The 12,872-nt window shown below is 43.7% G+C and overlaps 1 protein-coding gene across 24 annotated transcripts in view; it reads right to left on the bottom strand.

The window, feature by feature from the left end:
* The window catches only part of PCBP3 (poly(rC) binding protein 3), a gene marked incomplete at both ends in the record, with an annotated part of 85,078 nt that extends 75,782 nt beyond the window's left edge, over positions 1-9,296 (bottom strand). For 21 of the 24 annotated variants that reach the window (XM_083571714.1, XM_083571740.1, XM_083571724.1 and 18 more), the window contains one exon: positions 515-654. Of the gene's footprint in view, positions 1-514; positions 655-5,952; positions 5,994-8,440; positions 8,528-9,213 lie in introns of those variants that run through there. The other 3 variants (XM_083571725.1, XM_083571736.1, XM_083571717.1) reach the window with 3 other exon arrangements.
* Positions 9,297-12,872: the final 3,576 nt, after the last annotated feature.

Below are 12,872 nucleotides of genomic sequence, written 5' to 3'. Positions count from 1 at the left end.
ACACTGAGAAAGTAGGTTCTGTCATATTTAAGTTTAATCATCATACTGTATTATTGGATGATCACTATTACATCAAGGTATTTGATGCAATTCTGCCTATAGTAGTAAACAAACACATTTGAGTAAAAACAATGTCTGGAGATTTTCTTAAAAGACACCCCAATCCATTGGTTTTCCCTTGGTTTCCTTTCAAACAGAAAACATCCCATCCATTCTGCTCCTTTTAGATTTCCTGTCAAGACCATCCCTGAGACGTCACATGCAAAGGAATCCTATGCAGATTGACTCAGAATTAAGTCCCACTGTGTTCAGTGGGGCTTCCTCCCAGGTCTGTGTGCGGAGGATCGCAACCCCTTGAATGCAGATCTGATATACTTTAGGGTTCCTTCATCTCACTTGCTATCTAGCATTGTCTTTACGCGTCTCACTAACACACACTGGGGTAGGAGATGGGTTGGAGGGTCTTTAGAACGGCTGTTGCACACCATCAAAACAATATTTTAAATCTCCTTACCTCTAAAAAAGCAGCTTTGGAAATGATTTAGTTTGCTGTGGGTTTCAAACAGATGGTCACTCTTTCCACGTTGAGAAAAGATGAAAAATGCGAATGGGTAAAATTACAGTGTTATCTTGTTCAAATGCATAGAGGTCTAAACCCTCATTGGCCTCTGGATGGAAATCATGTGACATGGGATGAAGTGCATGTGACCTATTTTCTCCCAAATCCTTTGGTTTCCTTGAAATGGGATGCAACCAACAGTGATGTTTGCGTAATTCTGATGACATTTTTTTTTCAAATAAAAAGAAGCCACTGAGCCAATCCGTTGCCCTCAGGCCACGAGGCTTCACAGACAGGAGTTCCCTGTGACTGGGGAGATGGATCCAGCAATTAGCCAAATATTACTCCTTCACCATTTGGAGTCCTATTTCTGTTTAATTTTAAGTAACAGATAGAGAACAAACAATTTTGATGAATATATGCACATTCATCTGAACTGTGCAACATCAGTGTAATTCTCGTTAAATCGCATGGCTTGGCTAGTGGTGTTGTGTACCACTCAATATAGCTTACTGTAGTGACCTAGTTATTTAACTGTTTCCACTCCGGCAAATCTATCTTGCTAATGTAAAGATGATATATGCAGATTGAAAGTGGACACCATTCTAAGTATAATTTCTAAGTTACTATTTCTAGAAGTTTCTTTTTGGATGCTTCCCAAAGGATTTCAAGGCATTGAAACCAATGAACTGAATATATTATTTCTGGTCACACTGTTGATAGGTAAGCTTGATGTATTTTCTGAACCAGGAAAAACAGTTATTATTGTTACTTATCTCGGCACTGTACAGCTTTGCTAGATTTTTTTGGGTTCTGCTGCATTTTTAATGATTTTATTGTGTTTCTTTTAAAATTGTATCCTGCTCTGAGAGTCCTGTTACTGGCCAGTTTTTCTATTGTTTCAGTGTTTTGGAAATTCTTTATTCAGAAGGTATGATATAATTCTACTATTACTATTCTATAATATAAATAGTGATGTGCCCCCACTTTGCTGTGTTTCTGATTGCAAGTGTAGCATGTTAGATGGCAATCTGCTTTTCACCGAGAAAACGGATGCTAAAGACCATCCACTCTGTAGGTCGCTGTCATCCCCACTGCATAAAAAGGATTCCTTTATTTACTTTGTGCCAATGTACATATCTGTCCTGTTCATAGTGACCATTTTTTGTTTGTTTGCTTGTCAATGTCAGCTATCTTTTCATCTGAATTGATTCCTGGACTCATTAGGCTTCATGAGCAGAAGCTGCAGTTTTGCATACAGCTATTTAACCCACTTTGAGGCTGGATAGCAGAGAGCAGCAAGCCCACTCAAGTGAGGGATCAGGGCCATTGGCAATTGCAGCTAGTTCTTTGGTTGCAGCATGAGCAAGATTGCCTCTCCTTGGTGATTCCACTCCACTGCAATAATATCGATGAATTGAACCTGAGAGATCCAAGTGGCAGGAACGTACTTTGGGGCCATCCTGGAAACATGTGATCTGTGACTATGCTAAGCGTTGGGCCTCACACGTTCTTCTGAGTTCAGACATAACCAGAATGGGCAGAGCAATGGGCAGGTGGCATCCAAGCCATTTCTGCAATGTAGAATCAGCCAAGTGCAAACAGGATCCCAAACCAAATGGTTCTGATACATGTGAAGGTGGCCAGAATGTTTCTCAGTTTCTTTTTCTCATTTCATGAAAATAAGTCTATTCGAGTGATGTAAAGGATCAGCCAGAAACTCAAGGAATGTCCATGAACACCAAACTACATTGTGGCACTCCCCTAATCAGGACAATTGATGGTGTGGCATTCCAGGAGCTCCCAGAACTAATTCAGATGCGCTCTAATCTGGAAACAGCGAAACTCAATTTTTTTAGAGCAAATGTAACAAAATGGCAGGATCCCATACTATAACTATGTAATAATGGCCTGTTCCTGCCCTGATTTTCTTCAAACACAAGTCTCTTGGTCCCAGCCATACTGTGTATATACTGTATGTGTGTGTGTATACACACACACACACACACACACATATGTTGCATCCTTTTGTTTTGTGGCAGAGTAGTAAAGAATGGAATTATTAGATAAATGTCATTCCTTATCGAGGCAACAAAAGGATGCAGCAAAACATTTTGCAAGGTTGGAAACAAGAACGGGTTTTTATCTTGTTCAGGCTTGAAACCTAGGATGGTAATCAGCTAACACAACCCATCACTGCGAGGATTTGTGCCATCTCCAGATCTGCTCGAGAGGGTTAAGGGGCCTCCTAGAAGAAATTCCAGGGGTCTCAGGGCAAGGAGGGAGAGAGATTGTTCAACTGCACAAGCAGAAATCCTTGAACTGAGACTGTTCACTTCTTACTGTGACCAATACATCCCCCTTTCTACATCCCCCTTCCTGCAGGTCTGTTCTCCCTGCCTGTGCTCAGCCACAATGGTCTTCCCACTAGTTCTATCTATAATGGTTAAGTAGTGCAGTGATGGTTTTATTTGTTCAACTAGGAGCCATAACAAATATTTTCTAAAAATCAGAGTTTGACCCTTAATGTCCTGGCTGCGAGAGCAAATAGGGAAACATGCAATGCAACATACTTTTCCTTGTCCAATAGGAAAAGGTGCCCAAACTCCCATGGTGAAAAAGAAATAAAAATATGATAACAGGACAGAGGTTAAGAAGAGAGGCAAAGGTCTTCTCAGTCTGGTAGATTAAATGAAAAGAGGTCATTGTATTCAATGTGACATTCCTGAATTTCAATATGAAAACTGAATTACGTTTCTTTCTAAATGATTAAGTGCTAATTTTCTTAACAGGCTTGCTACTGAGTATACTATGAAATATTAAAAGTAATTGCTGATGTGAGAACACATATGCTAGAGAAACAGCAACTGTGCAATCAATAGAGATTTTCCATTGCCACCCTTTGCTTGGAAACAATGCAGGGTTATCAATTGTACACAGTCAGGAGCCTGAAAGGATAAACTGCAGTACTTGCCAGCTCAGAATCTGTGTTGTCCTTCATTGAAAGGCATTTGGCTAAACCAAGCTCCAAGTAATCAACTAAATAATTATATAAGATGGCAAAATCATTGTACTCTCCTCCCTCAGTAGCAGGCCAGCCGGATTAGAGGATCAAAACAAGTGCTCTTTAAATTAAAACCACTGTGAAATTCAAGAAGAGAATAAGGTAATGTTGGAGGGTCATTAAAATATTTACTTCAGGACACAATTCATTAGAAAAACAGTGGAAAGCACATAGTGGCCTTAGGCTTTGAATTACTGAACAGACCCTGTTGATACATTTCAAAAACGGACCACAACGGTCTCTGAGAAAGCTTCCCCACAAAATTTTTTTGCATGTGAATGGCGCTCTCTCTGGATATAGTACATATAAACCTAAGTGTCCGGCCAAATCAGACCAAAGGCCCAGCTGGTCCAGCATCCTGTTCACACAGTGGTGGACCACATGCCCATGGGATGCACAATTGCCCCCCCCCCATACCCACTGTTAACTGCAGTTCATTTATAAAGAGACCCTGAGGTTAAGTCGTGACCGACTCTTATAAAGAGACCCTGAGGTTAAGTCGTGACCGACTCTGAGATTGTGGCACTCATCTCGCTTTATTGGCCGAGGGAGCTGGCGTACAGCTTCCGGGTCATTTGGCCAGCATGACTAAGCCACTTTTGGTGAACCAGAGCAGCATATGAAAATGCCGTTTACCTTCCCACCAGAGCGGTACCTATTTATCTACTTGCACTTTGAGGTGCTTTCAAACTGCTAGGTTGGCAGGAGCAGGGACCGAGCAACGGGAGCTCACCCCATCGCAGGGATTCGAACCACCAACCTTCTGATCGGCCAGTCCTAGGCTCTGTGGTTTAACCCACAGCGGCAAGTTTAAAACTACAGGTCTCAATACCTGATCCTTTGGGGGACCTCTTCCAGCACTCCATTGTGAGAACTGCCCAGTTACTTCTACTCTCTGATTCTGTTTATTGATCGATAAGAATACAATGACTGCTCTCCACATCAAATGGACCGCACCCTTTGCAAGCAGTACCCCCGATGCTACGTGACTCCTGGCCAAGCACTCCTGGACTGCCTCCCCAAGTTGCAAACCTTGAGGTTCCCGCCAAACCTCAGTTCAAAGAACCAATTGCGACTGGGGAGGCGTAGCCAGGGGAGTGGGCCAGGTAAGGGTAGGGTCTTAAAAGGGGGTGGAGCCTACGTAGGAGTTCTCAGTCGGCTCCAGAGCTTCGCCCGCCCTACCCTCCTTTCGTTTAGGCCTTTTATTGCAGGTTAACTTCTTCTTTACAGGTATGCGGGCGCTGCTACGGTCTTACGATGGTTGCTGTTGAAGGACCAGGAAGGAATTTCCCTGCATTGGCAGGTTTCGCCTTCCCTGTAGCAAAACGTCACAACATTGGCGGTTTCAGGCCTTGGGCGGAATCCTTTAATCCATCTTCCCTAAATGGGGGGGGGGGGGCTGAAGCGGTGACACACGTCCCCCCCCCCCCGCTGTGGCGATCCCAGGGTTCCCCATTAAAGGGGCTGTGTTGAGGGGAGTCACTGGCCATACGCTGAAAGGTTGTCAGTGCACTCCCCTGTGAAATGGGGGGTGGGCTCTCTGCTTAAACATACGTCTTCCAGAGCCAGCCCTCTGTGCCCCAGATCCCCGGCTGGGGACTGGGAGGGATAAACACCCAATGCCGAAGCCAAGGTCTTCCTACATCTGAAAGTTTAATAAAGTTGTGGCCAATTTTAATCCCATAACACATTGCCACGAGTCATTATTCCACCCGGGTGTTGTCTGGAGTCGGGGGGTGGTGGTATCTGCCTGGCCACGCAATTCGTTTTATCTCGTAATCTTACTCAGGAATCTTTGGTGAAGGACTTTATTAAAAGCTTTTTGAAAGTCTAAGTACATAATGTTTTCTAGAACTTCCCATTCGTATGCTTATTGACACTAGAAACTACAAGAAAGAAGCAGCTGGAGAGAATGACTCATGGTTTCAGTTCTCTCTACACAAATGCACAGAGCATGGGAAACAAGAAAGACAAATTGGAGCTTTTAATACAGGGTGGCAAATATGACCTGGTAGGCATTACTGAAATCTGGTGGGATAAGAATCATGACTGGAATGTAGGAATTGAGGGGTATTACCTACTCAAAAGGAATAAACCAAACAGGAAGAGAGCAGGAGGAGTATTATATGTAAAGGATAGGTACACTTGTGAAGAATCCATGACCTGGAGCATCGAAAGCAGCATATGGGTAAAAACTGTTGGATAGAGAAACAACAGTGACATTACTGTGAGGGTCTGCTATAGACCTCCAAGCCAGACTGAAGACTTGGATGATGCCTTCCTAGAGCAGATTACCAAACATTCAAAAAAAGAGAGATAAAGTACTCACAGCAGACTTCAACTTCCCTGTTATCTGGTGGAACTCAAACTCTGTAAAAAAAAAAAGTAAGGTCCTTAAAGGTAAAATGTTGAAGGCCCAAATGCAGACAGTTTCAAGAAGAAAGAAAGGTGGGATGCATGTAACAGTCTACCTGTGAACACTTATAAAATGATGCTGTGATTACTAGGACCCAGCATGGGTTTCTCAAAAATAAGTGATGCCAGACAAATCTCATTTCCTTTTTTGATGGGGTTACAAGCTTGGTGGATCAGGGGAATGCTGTGGACATAGTGTATCTTGACTTCAGTAAGACTTTTGACAAAGTCCCCCATGATATTCTTGTGAGGAAGCTGGTGAAATGGGGGTTGGATGAGGTAACTGTTAGGCGGGTTTGACTGACTGAACCCAAAGAGTATTCATTAATGGTTTCTCAAAAAGTGATAAGTGGGGTACTGCAGAGTTTTGTCCTGGGCCCGTTGTTGTGCAACATCTTTATAAATGAAGCAATTGAGGGGGTGCTCATCAAATTTTCAGATGACACCAAACTGGGAGGGGTAGCTCGTGCTGCAGAAGACAGAATCGGGATTCAAAATGACCTTAACAGATTGGAGAACCGGGCACAAGCTAAAGAAATAAATTCCAATAGGGACAAGTGTAAAGTACTGCAGCTGTACAAATATAAGATGGGGGACACCTGGCTTACCAGTAGTACACATGAAAAGGATCTAGGGGACAACAAGTTTAGCAAAAGTTAACAGTGTGATGCAGCAGCAAAAAAGGCTAATGCTATTCTCAGCTGCATCAACAGAAGTATGTGTCCAGATGAAGGTAAGTAATAGTACCACTCTATTCTGCCTTGGTCAGACCACACCTGGAGCCCTATGTCCAGTTCTAGGCACCACAATTTAAGAAGGATGTTGACAAGCTGGAACATGTGCTGAGGAGGGTGACCAAGATGATCAGGGGTCTGGAAACCAAGCCTTATGAGGAACGCTTGAAGGAGCTGGGTATGTTTAGCCTGGGAAAGAGGAGACTCAGAGGAGATATGAAAGCCATCTTCAGATATCTCAAGGGCTGCTCCATGAAAGGTGGAGCCAGCTTGTTTTCTCCTGCTCTGGAGGGTAACCTGAACCAATGGCTTCAGTGGTACCTTGGGTTAAGTACTTAATTCGTTCCTGAGGTCCATTCTTAACCTGAAACTGTTCTTAACCTGAGGCTCCACTTTAGCTAATGGGGCCTCCTGCTGCCGCTGTGCTGCCGCAGCACGATTTCTGTTCTCATCCTGAAGCAAAGCTCTTAACCTGAAGCACTATTTCTGGGTTAGTGGAGTCTGTAACCTGAAGCGTCTGTAACCTGAAGTGTATGTAACCCGAGGTACCACTGTAACAAGAAAGGAAATTCCAACTAAACAACAGGAAAAACGTTCTGTCAGTAAGAGCTGTTTAACAGTGGAACAAACTCCCTCAGAAGATATTAGTCTTTGGAGCTTTTAAACAGAGGTTGGACAGCCATCTGTCTTGGATGTTTTAGTTGAGATTCCTGCATTTCAGGGGTTGGACTAGATGACCCTTGGGGTCCCTTCCAACTCTTTGAGTCTATGATTCCATGATTTTAAGTTTAAAGACAGCACCAGGGATGAGAGATACGTCTCCAATCCATGACTGTCATTTTGTGGCCTTTCAGAATTTTTAAAAAATAATTACTTTTTATTTCATTTGATTACTCTCCTGGCAACTGAGTGCTCCCTTACTGTCTTGCAAAAGTGTTCAGATAGACCTGCAAAATCATAGCGAAGTGCCAAGCACCAACAATACGAGTCCTCCCTCCTGCGGCAAAACCCCATCATTTGTTTTCTTCAAATGTGTTTCTTGCACTTCCTTCCTTTCCTGCCATAAAACACACCCTTGCACTGAGGATCTTTTAAAAATCAAGTAGGCAAAAGGCCGTCTTCTCCTCCCACCTCGTATAGGCGGTGAAATGTTGTGTTTCTAGAGCTGGGTTGCGGCTTGCAGTTTTACAACCCTGAGAATAAAATGCAGGACTTCTTGGACATCAGGAAGGGTTCATACTGTGATGCTGGAATGCTTTCAGTTCATCGGGGCCTTCTGACTGAAAAGCATGCAGCATCCTGCACTGTATATGTAATCAATAGCAATAGGCTTGCCTTTTGGAATGCATATTCAAAACATCATATGGCATATGGTTCATGACATTTTATTGCCACGCAGGCTGAAGCAGGATGAATCTCACTAGCCACAGAAAACGTCAGAGATGTCCTCCTCCACATGAATTTCCTCTTTGCCCCCAGCAAGGTTGACGCGTGTTCCACATTGGGAGGGATATTGTTTTCTGACTAATTATTTCAGAAGGGCGTGAAGAGGAAGCAGCAAACAATGGGGAGAATGAGAACAAATGTCCGGGATCTCTGTTTCCCTAGGCCACAATACCACAGAAACAAATCTAATTCCTAAATCAATACAATTAACTATTGGCTCACCTTCAAGTTCATATTAAGCAGAAGGGTCAAATTAAGACATTAACTGGTTATCAATGGATTGCTTATATCCCCCTCCTCTCTGGACAATTAACCAGGGTTCAAAGCACAAGCACGCCACTGTTTCCATTAGGGGGCGTTATTGAGTTCACTTTAAAAAGTGCCTCACCCTGAACACCTCTCTTGTTCTCTTAGAATGGCAATGGCGCCCACCTAAGAGGTGCAGGAACTGAGTTCCAGCAAGTTCTGGCTGAAAAAAAGCCCCAATTATGCCTCACGCACCACATCTAGAAATACCTTGAGCAAGGCGGTGGAAGAAGATTGGAAGAAATTTAAAGACTACCTACAGAAATATTGCAAAATTAATGAATGTTAGAATGATGTTGGATAGAAATTAAGTGGTTTCCAGCTGTAATGCTTTAAGAATATGGAAAAATGAATTGATAATGGATGAAAATACTGAGTTATAAAATGTTAAATTATATATATAAGATAAATGAAAGAGGGTAAGGATTTGCTGATTTGATTAGTTAAATGGGAATACAAGAAGGGGAGGTGTGAGGAAGTCAATGAAACAAGCAAATGAGTTTTAAGTTATGAAAAATAATTGTTTTTAATTTCTCTTGTTTCTTCTGTATGTTTTACTTATTTTTTTAATTTTAATTTTTATTATTATGTGTTTTTGTATATTTGTTTTTGTAAAATCTTAATAAATATTTCTTTTAAAAAAATAGAAATACCTTGAGCAACTGGGCAGCACTGTAATGGCCGCTTACCCAGTCTCCAGGTGGACAGCAGTTGCAGCTCGTCACATCAGGCCCTCAACTCCACAGAGGCCTCTCCAAAAGTCTTCTCCATTGTACAGCCAGCGGCTGGGGAATTCCCCTGGCCACAAAGGAGAGCAGGATCGCCACCATCCCCAAGTTTTGAATCAGCCAATCAGTGGCCAGAGGGCCCAGCTATATAGGCTGGGTGCACGTGAATTTGGGGTTGCAGTCAGCAGAAGAACAATTCTCCATCCCTCCCTTCATGCTGCGGTTATTCTGCATGCTAACCTTTTCTTCACTGCACTGCATAGCAGACCTTGCGATGGTTCATTAATGGTTGCTGTATTCAGAGACAGGAATGAATTTTTCCTGCAAACAGATTGGCCCCATTTGGAGGTTTTGTCTTCCTCATAAGCAACAGTCAGCGGTGGAGCAGATGCCCATGCTGTCCAGGGCGGAGCAAGCCGCCCACGAAGGCGGAGCGAGCCGCCGATGGCAGACCACCCGCCCGCGACTCCCAAGCCTCTCCCAAGCTGTCAAAATGAAGGGGGGAAGGGGGGAATGCCGCCGGCAAAGTGGCGCAGCTCGGGGCAAGCTTGGGAGTCACGGGCGGGCAGTGCTCCGAATGTCACCCCCCCCCAGGATGACACTCGGGGCAGATCGCCCCCACCGCACCCCCCTTCCTCGGCCACTGGCAACAAGCTTGGGCAGATAAGAGATTCCATCGGGTGGAATCCTTAGTCTAATATTGGGTCAGGGTAAAGTGGTGCATCGCCCCTATCCTGAACAGGTGTGATTGCAGGGTACCCTGTTAGAGGGGAATCTGTCCAGAAGCCAAGCAGAGGGGCCTTGGGGGACCACCTACATGGAACTGCGTCTTGAGGAGGTCTCCTAGTAATCCCAGGCACAACCTTGCTGAAGTGCCGGCCCTCCATCTGGAGGCTGAACCCAGTGCCTGAGACAAAGCTTGCCTACAACTGCAATCAATAAAAGGTGCGGCCAGTTTTAAATCCCAGGACGCTGTCTTGTGCAGTGTGTCCCACCTATCATTGTCGAGGCCTCTGTTCCCTGGGGTGGGGGTCACTGCAAGTGGGTCTGCAATATTATAATTGCTGAGAAATAATGCTGTATCTGATTATGCTAGAACCTGATGCAAAGGGAATACAAGAATATTCCACGCCGTGAAAGGCCATAGAACCTTTAAATTTTGCATGTTTTGTTTGGGTTATCTTTTCAGATATTTGCTACTGTGTGAACCCTGCACCAGTGGCGTAGCGTGGGTTGTCAGCACCCGGGGCAAGGCAAGTAATTTGTGCCCCCTAACCCGTGGATTTGCGCCCCCTAACCCGTGGATTTGCGCCCCCTAACCCTAACCCCCAGATGTTGCGCCCGGTGCGGCCGGCCCCCCCTGCACCCCCCACGCTACGCCACTGCCCTGCACTGGTAGGTTGTTGCAGACGTGCTTCAAATGATAAGACCAAGGTTGGAGAATCAGAAGTCAGTGATATATATATATATATATATATATATATATATATATATATATATATTCATTTTTCTTTTTCATTCATTACACATCCATCGCACGGCGGAATTCATCTAAAATACAATCTGAAAGAAAGTCAGGTGTGCAGTGCATGGTGGGCTGAATATATCACTGTGTCTTTTTGCAGTTTGCCTAGTTTCACGGATGAAAGGAACAAAGCGTTACTATATGTGAGTTACTGGCCAAACCAAACAATCTGGTCTTGCTAGGCAAAAACAGAAAAGATGAGATCAGACCATTTGGGGGCAAATCCTGTGATACTCTTTCTACATCACTATGGCTACACTGCTGCTATTAATATTGTGTCAGAAATATGTATGGACAGAAAATATATGAACAGAAAATCTAATATTAAAAAACCAGCAGCATTCAGAAAAGCTTTGCTGTAAGAGAAACATTCCATGTCCCTGGTCACTTTGCTCCTAACTTTGAAGAAGAAGAAAAAGAACTCTAAAATTACTGAACTAGAATTTATTAGCAAATTTGATTTCATTCAGGTTGGACTTCACTGAGTCCATTGATTTCTTTCATACTGGAGATATTAAACTAACACAGCTCATTGTTTATCTCTCTCATGTAGATAATGCAACGCCGCCTCCTGCCAAAATCAGAAAGTGGGCTTTATGAACAGTCTGTCACTTTATATACATTAAATCTCCGGGAGCAAGTTGTGATTTTCTCCCCTTCTTGAACAACTTTAAATCTACACTCAGATACAAGATCTCTCTGATTTTGTTGGTTGTACAAAATAAAACCCTGCAGGAACCACAGCCGTATCTATTTATTTATTTCTCACTGAATGTAAAAGTGCAGCATTTGCCTGTATTCTGTGAATTCCCCACTGACTGTATCTTGCATATGGGACATTTCCTTGTCTTTCCTGGTATGGCACACTTATTTTGCTGTTGCTCCTGGCCTAGAGCTTTAGGAGACTGATGTATGGAAGAAGCTACCTTGGGGCAAGGGCTGGACTTAATGGCCCTGTAACCCCTCCAGCCCCCTTATTCAATGGAAGACGGGCAGACATTTGTCATTGATACTTTGCTGCATAAAAACCTCATCTTTTGGAGAAATTAACTAGGTCGGAGATACTGTGGTTCAAGCAGTAGAGCATTGTGGATCTGGCTCCATATATGTGGTTGTCAGTTATTTGGATAATAGGTTGCCTTGAGCTAACTCAGCTTCAGTCCCTGGCAAAATGAAGATACTCTGCACTTCAGGAGACAAGGCGAGAAAATGTCAAGGATCAAGATTATCTTATCTTCTTATAGAGATAAACTGGAAAATTTGAGAGAAGTGCTGACCGCCATAGGATAAGATGCTACAGAATTATTTTCAGAATTCTGAAAGAAAGGAGGAGGGAGACTGCCAGTTAACAAAACACAGCAGATGAGCATTTCAAACCTTGGCACTCCTGCCAAGGCAGAATTTGATGGAGGCATTGGCTGAGTCTAATTACTGGAAAACCCTTTTTACGACTGTTGTCTTGGGACTGGCATGTTATGTACAAAGAGCAAAAAAAAAAGATAGTCATCTTCCATTGTGATATGGACCTTCTGCTCTGGAGGAACCAATAGTGGCAGCATGTTATTCTGTACTAGTTTTGTAATTTGATTGTTAACACAAATCTTTCTGTATGCATCTTTGACAATACTGTCCGCTCCGCATTATATAGTTGGTACCCAAACTGAGACAGTCTATATCTGTGGCACACAATGTATGTCTTAAGTGAACAGAACCTTTGTGTATAGCTAATGGGAATTAGCTGCATAAGTGATTCCAGATACTTGGAAATTCCCTCTGAATTTGATTCTGCCAGCTGTGGGGTCCAAGTCCCACTTCAAAAACAATAGATCAACAGTGAAATTGAGTGCCCTGAGCTGGCAGGACACCAAAGAAAGGGAGAAGGATCCTGGTGAGGGGTGTAGCTGTGATTGGTACACATCAGGAGGTTGGGGACTTAGGAGGTACTCACAGGACATGAGAGTCTGCTGCAGGGGCCAGGGGAGCCTGGGGAGGGGGACACATCACTAGAACCAGAGGTGCCCCCATCTCCAGGGACACAGCAATCTCTGAGGAGCTGGGAACAGCAAGAAGTGCACCCAGGAGACTGAGGCAGGCA

Source organism: Podarcis filfolensis (genome assembly GCF_964270895.1).
Source record: "Podarcis filfolensis genome assembly, chromosome: 1".
NCBI lineage: Eukaryota > Metazoa > Chordata > Lepidosauria > Squamata > Lacertidae > Podarcis > Podarcis filfolensis.
Note: the sequence above shows the minus strand (reverse complement) of the source record. Positions and strands in the feature narration are given on the sequence as shown.